This window comes from Eublepharis macularius, chromosome 4 (assembly GCF_028583425.1).
Source record: "Eublepharis macularius isolate TG4126 chromosome 4, MPM_Emac_v1.0, whole genome shotgun sequence".
NCBI lineage: Eukaryota > Metazoa > Chordata > Lepidosauria > Squamata > Eublepharidae > Eublepharis > Eublepharis macularius.
In genome coordinates, this window is record NC_072793.1 from 98,947,102 (window position 1) to 98,953,797 (window position 6,696).

General features: G+C 48.0%; 1 pseudogene; it reads left to right on the forward strand.

Annotated features, from left to right (window-relative positions):
* Positions 1–4,390: 4,390 nt before the first annotated feature.
* On the forward strand, positions 4,391–6,035 carry LOC129327622 (uncharacterized protein K02A2.6-like; annotated as a pseudogene).
* The last annotated feature ends 661 nt before the right edge of the window (positions 6,036–6,696 follow it).

Consider the following 6,696-nt stretch of genomic DNA (forward strand, 5'->3'; position numbering starts at 1 on the left):
CTGAGGAGGACAATGAACAAATCTTGCACCAATTTGAGGCAATGAAATGCCATGGTGTATGGTAATTATTTGGCCCATATAATAAATTCGATTGGCTGCTGGGAACAAAATTACACCAACCTATTGTTTACTTTATGGAGCTTGAAACACTTCCTATTAAACTCAGAGGAAGTGCAGTAAGGAATAGGATCAGGCCAGTATTCTTAGGTAACAATGCTGGCAACCAAATGCTGTATCCATGGCAACATGCCGTTCAGCTTTAAGTTCTCCAGCACATAAAAAGACAATTTCCTTTATTCCCCCCTTCTGCATTTTATATTTTCAAGCTTTATAATGGCAATCATGGCCTCAGGTTCTTGCCTCTGTCAGTCATTCCTTAACTGCCTGGAAATGCTGACTTAACAGCCCAGTCTTGGAAGCATGTAGGTTCTTTCGAAATCATTGGCATTTGTTCTTGCAGAGAACACCATTATACAGCTACCACATGATGTAGCCACACAAACACATCTGGGTATTCTGTTGTTGGAGCTATGACTGCCACCTTTTTGTGGCTCTGCTCCTCAGCCTTGAACACCAGTCAGACACACAGCAAGTAATCAGCTAAAGCTTTCCCCATTTTATATGCCCAGTCCTTAGTAAGACACCGTTTATATTTTGCATTGTGAGGAGATTTGGAGGGGGGGGGGTGCTTCTCGGACAAACTGCACTTTTTAAAAGATTAGAAGTGCTGTACAAACAGCTGAAGGACTGTGAAGCATTAATTCTTCACAGAAACAGAGCCTTGAGTGATAGGCTACTCCAAGTACTCTGAATGCGTAGCATGAGCTGAATAGAGAAAGACTTCTGAACTGGATGCTGGGGAGAAGAGAGTCTGATTTCAGCCCTAGCTGAGAGGAGTCAAGTACTGACAGTTTTTGGCATTCTGACTGAGAACAGTTTGACACAGATTGGAAACTGGGGAAAAGTTGGTAAGGAAGTTTGGGAAGGAGATGCAGACTTCGATTCAGGCCAAAGAAAGGGGATAGATCTAGTTAGAGGAGAATTTCTCTACCCAGTCACACAGAGAGTTAGCTCTGAAGAGTGAAGAGTTCCTTGATCTGGTGTGGTTAGAAACTGCCTTTGGAGACCTTAAGGGTCAGTTAAAAACTCAAGATGAGTAGTGGTGTTTCAAGAGAAGGGGTTTGGGTATTAGAAAGATGGTACCAGCCTTCTAGAAACCATGAAGAGTAAGAGAATACTCAAAGAAAGTGTACTAGAGAGTTAGAGGAAACACTAGAACAAAAGCCTCTCAACAAAAGGTTTAAATAACTGAAGAGCCTAAGAAATTCTCATTAGTTTGAAACATGAGAACTAAAGTTTGTGCATGGTTATTTCCACACGCTCTTAAAGGGATGGCCAACTCACCGAATGCTGGAGGCTTTCCCCCAGCAATCCAGACAGCACTGTTTGCAAACCAGCTGCGCTGTGGAAAATGCGTTCCCAGAAAAGGGACCAAAAAAGAAAGAAAGTCAAACAGCCTGTTATGTATTGGGATAGCTTCAATAAATGCTAGGCTCCTAATGTCTCTTTTCTTATTGGTGGTTTATTGTTGGCAGCAGCCAATGGTCCTCTTTAATAAAGACCAATCACAATCTTGTAAATATATTATTGCAAATCAAGGATTCTAGTTATGCATTTTTCATTGGTTGTTGTATAACGGGGGCATGGCTTATGTGTATATATTTGGCTTCTGTTAGGCCCATTCCTTGGCCTGATCTGTTTGTTCCCACTCAATAAAGATGTTGCTCTGAGCTGAAATACTGACTCACTGAAATCACTATGAGCAGAAATCACAGTACATAATACTGGCGATGAAGATGGGATACAGAGTGGGTAGGCAGCCCCGCAGCGACAAAAGCTAAAAGAGCTGAAGGCGGGTAGGCAGCCCCGCAATGCTCCAAGCTGGAAGTGGGTAGGTAGCCCTGCAGTGTGCAAGCTGAATCACTTACCAGCGAGGAATTGTCTCCTCCACTGCCATAAGCTGAATCACTTACCAGTGAGGAATTTTCACCTCTGCCACCCTCGTTCACACCAGAGCAACAGACAGCATGGCCGCCAAGGCCAGTTTGAACAGTTCAATGCTGCCGCTGAGGACTGGGACTCCTAAGTCCCAACTTTCCAATTTTACCTCACAGCAAATGAAATCACTTGCACTGTGTGGGAGAAAGTTCCCTTCCTCAGTGCCCATATTCAAAATCACCCATGCTCTTGTGGCACCAGAAGCGCTGAAATAAGTGCCACTCGTCATGATCTAGGCAAAATTAAAAGAGCACTTCTCGCCGCAGCCACCAAAGATTGCTAGCCGCCATGCCTTCTACAAGTGTGATCAGGCCCTGGGTGAAACAATCACCACATTCATCACAGCCTTACGGAAGTTAGCCAGACTGTGCAAATTCACTGACCTCAAAGATGCCCTCTGTGATTGGCTAGTATGAGTTCAGGACAAAAAACTGCAGCAGCAGCTCTTCACAAAGAAGAACTTAGACTTCAAAACGGCCTATGAAAAGGCCATCGCAGCAGAAGCAGCAGACCAGTCCACAAAAAACATGCAACAGTCGCAGAGTTCAGTGTTACCAAAGAAGGAAGAACCGGTTCACCACAAGAGCCTCGAGAGTGAGTCCGAGGAAGAGGACGAAGTTCTCCGAATGCAAGCAGTGTGACCCAAGTGTTCCAAATGCCAGCTATATTGGGGGTCCCCCTGTGCCAGCTGTGGGGGTGGACCATGAGCACCAAAAGTGCAGATTCCACAATGCTGAGTGCCAAGTGTGCAGCAAAAGGGGCCACATCACATGGGCCTGCAGAGCTGTCAAAAAGGGAGGCTCTCCACAGCAGTCTCCACACCTCACTCCGCACCATCGTCAGTTGGCAGTAAAGGTTTCTTCTCAGCTGGAAGAATGCCATTCATTGACTGGGGGTTTGGGCAAAACTGTTGTCCTCAACACCAAAATGGGCACCAGAGAGAAGATCCGTATCACTGTGCTTACTGAAGGGCCACCATGCAAGACGGAGGTTGATACCAGGTCAGTGCTCTCTATCATCTCTATGGACACCTTCAACCATGTGTGCCCCAGGGGGAAGAACCGACAGCTCGAGCCCTGTGATCTCATCCTGACAGACTTCCAGGGTCGTCGGGTTGCAGTGGCAGGAGTTGGCCGAGTCGTGGTCAGCTATAAGGACTTTCATGGCCCCCTCCGTCTAGGTGTTGTTATGGGTCGCCTCACTAGCTTGCCAGGACGATTGGTGTAATGATTTCAAGAAATGGGTGCATGAGTCTTTAAATGTTTGGTGAGATAGGTGAAGAGTGGGGGTGAAAGAGAGAGATGAGTGAGTGATATGATTGGTTGATGACAGAGAGTGGGCGGTGTGAAGGCAGTTTTCAGTTATTGAGAGAGAAAAAAAGGTTCAGTTAGGGCAAGAGAGGCGAGCTGTGTGCAGCCTGAGTGTGTTCATGTATTTGTGAGGGAAAGGCAACCTGAGTGGAAGCCTGAACTGAATGTGTCTGTGAGACTATATATTAATTCTATTTGAAGCAGGCAAACTGTGTGTGCGCCTGAGAGAGAAAGAATTAAGAGTGAAAAGAAAACAGGCTAGCTGTGTGCTGTCTGAGGAGTTCTCTGTGTGAGAAATATAGAGCCTAGAGAAAGAGGCTAACTGTGTGTGAAGCCTTACAAGAGATCTGTGTGAATGAGTTTGGATGAAGCAACTAGAAGAACTAAGAACGACTTTTATGTAACCAATACGCTTCTTAAAAAATAAACTTTTATTTTGTTTTGTTATACCCCAGAGTAGCAGTCATTGTTATCTCCCATTCCTATCCTCAGGGCCACATAGAACCACGAAGGAGCCTGACGCTTAAAACACGTTACCAAAGGGAAAACTTAAATAAAAATATTGGAATTTAATATTCCTGGTGGCAGCTAACTACCCAGAGGGTGTGAAGGGAAAGATTAAAGCAAAATCCACCCTAAAGAAAGTGAAGATCATAACAATTGGTTTGAGGCATTGGGCATCCAAGTCACCGGAGTCCAACAAGTCACCCAATCTGATATCAATGCAGTCTGCACAGAGTTTCCCACTGTGTGTGATGGCTCCTTAGGATGCTACACAGGGTCGCCAGTATCCCTCAACCTCGATCCAGCTGTACTGCCAACTCATCTCAAGGCGTGTCGAGTCCCTTTTGCACTCAAACTGTGCATCGACAAGGAGTTAGAGTGCCTGATCTCCCAAGGAGTCTTTGAGCATGTATCGCACACCCGATGGGAGACACCGATTGTCATGTCCATCAAGGCCAACGGGGCTGTTCGAATTTGTGCAGACTACAAGTGCACAATAAACAAGGCAATCCAGCGGCATGCATACCTGGTACCAGTCATCAGCCACCTCCTGGCATCTCTCGCAGGAGGAAGACATTCTTCAAGATCGATCTGGCACAGGTCTACCAGCAGCTCCCAGTGGACGACACCACCGCGGAAGCACAGACCATGGTAACACACCGTGTGGCATTCAAGGTCAATTCGAGGTCAGCATGGCTCCCAGGATTTTCCAGGGACTTGTGGAAGTCCTGCTACAGGGAATTCTGGGTGTCATTCCCTATTTTGATGACGTCCTGATCATGGGAGCATCCTCCACTTAACTCGCCGGCCGCCTCCAAGAAGACAGGCGGGAAGCCCCGATATCATACTTTTTAAGGACATTATCGAAAGCTGAGCACAACTACATGCAGATTGATAAGGAAGCCCTAGCCTTGGTTGCTGGAGCAAAGAAATTTTATGATTACGTATACAGGCACCAATTTGAAATCACAATGGACCACAAGCCTCTTCTTGGCCTCTTCACGCCCAACTAGCAGACACCAGAAGTAATATCTCCCTGGATGCTGCACTGGTCAGCTGATGACTATCAACAGACCGGGCAAACCCATTGGGCATATCGACACCCTCAGCCGGCTACCACTGCCGGGCCCTGCCGCTGCCCCCTCTCCTGTGTATGGGGTCATGCCACTTGAGGATTTGTCTCAGCCACCATTCTTGCACCGGACATCACAGCCTGCTCCACAAAGGACACCACCATCTTCCGGGTCCTCAACTGGGTGTGGAGGGGGTGGCCTGCTAACAGGTCTGAATCTGAGTTCCAGCCTTACAGCTCCCACCAGCATGAACTGTCAGTGCACAAGGGATCCCTCAACTGGGGAAGCAGAGTTGTAGTTCCCCCCAAGCTGCATCAGCAAATGCTCGAGGCACTTCATGGTGGGCACTCGGGAATTGTGAAAATGAAATGAAGGCCCTGGACTGCAGCTATGTGTGGTGGCCAGGAATTGGCTTGGAAGTGGAGAGATGGTCTGGACTTGCCAGCCTTACCAGGAATCTCACCCTGACATGCCGCAGGCCCCTGTACAAGCCTGGGAGACAACGCGCACATCGTGGTCATGGCTCCACATAGACTTTGTGGGGCCTTTTCAAGGGCACACATTCCTAATCGTTGTGGACTCCTTCTCCAAGTGGCTGGAAGTCATTTCCATGTCAGCCATGACATCAGAGGTCATCATCTGCTCTCTGTGGCACCTGTTTGCCACTCATGGGATACCCAACACCATCGTGTCAGACAACAGTGCCCAATTCACGTCATGGGAGTTCCAGATGTCCATGGACAATAACGCCATCCAGCACGTAATGTCAGCGCCCTTCCATCTTTCAACAAATGGGCAAGCAGAATGCATGGTGAGGTCCACAAAGGACTCACTGTGCAGGCTCGGTCACGGGGAGTTAAGCCTGCGGCTGATGGAACTCCTTCTATGGCAGCATATCACTCCACTTGCCGCCATGGGCCAGAGTCCCGCTGAGCTGTTAATGGGGCAAAGGCTAACCACCCTACTGGAACACCTCTATCTGGATTTTGCCCCAGATGCCAGGCGGGAGACAGGAGCATCAGGGTCATCGAGAAAGGTCCAGCCGGGTGACTTTGTGTATGCTAAAAACTACGGGAGTGAGCCAGTGTGATTTCCAGCAACCATCACCCAAGTCACCAGGCCTGTGTCATCCAAAGTTGCCAACTCCTCCGGCAAGGTCTACCGCCAGCACATTGACCAGCTTTGGCCATGCTGGCAGCCACGGGAACAGGGGCAGGACAGGGACTTCCCCCCTCGCTCCACGGACTCTGGAGATGAACCAGCTGCAGCAGCCAAGGACTGCAGCGTCCAGCCACCCATCGTCTATAAGCGGCCTACCAACAGCTTCGAGTGGAATGGAAGTTTCTGCAAGGAACTCCTCCGACACAGAAGCACAACCAGTAATGGACACTGGGCCTTCTGTCATGGGGCCCCCTGGCACTGAAGGTTTGCACAGGTCCCAGAGGGTTCTCCATCCACCAGCCTACCTTGGGGACTATGTTTGGAATGGGGTGTCCCAAGCTTAGGGGGGAGGAATGTTATGTATTGGGCTAGCTTCAATAAATGCTAGACTCCTAATGTCTCTCTTCTTATTGGTGGTTTATTTTTGGCAGCAGCCAACCGGTTCTCTTTAATAAAGACCAATCACAATCTTGTAAATATGTTATTATGTAGATAGTTAATGCAAATCAAGTATTCTAGTTATGCATTTTTCATTGGTTGTTATATAATGGGGGCGTGGCTTATGTGTATATATTTGGCTTCTGTTGGGC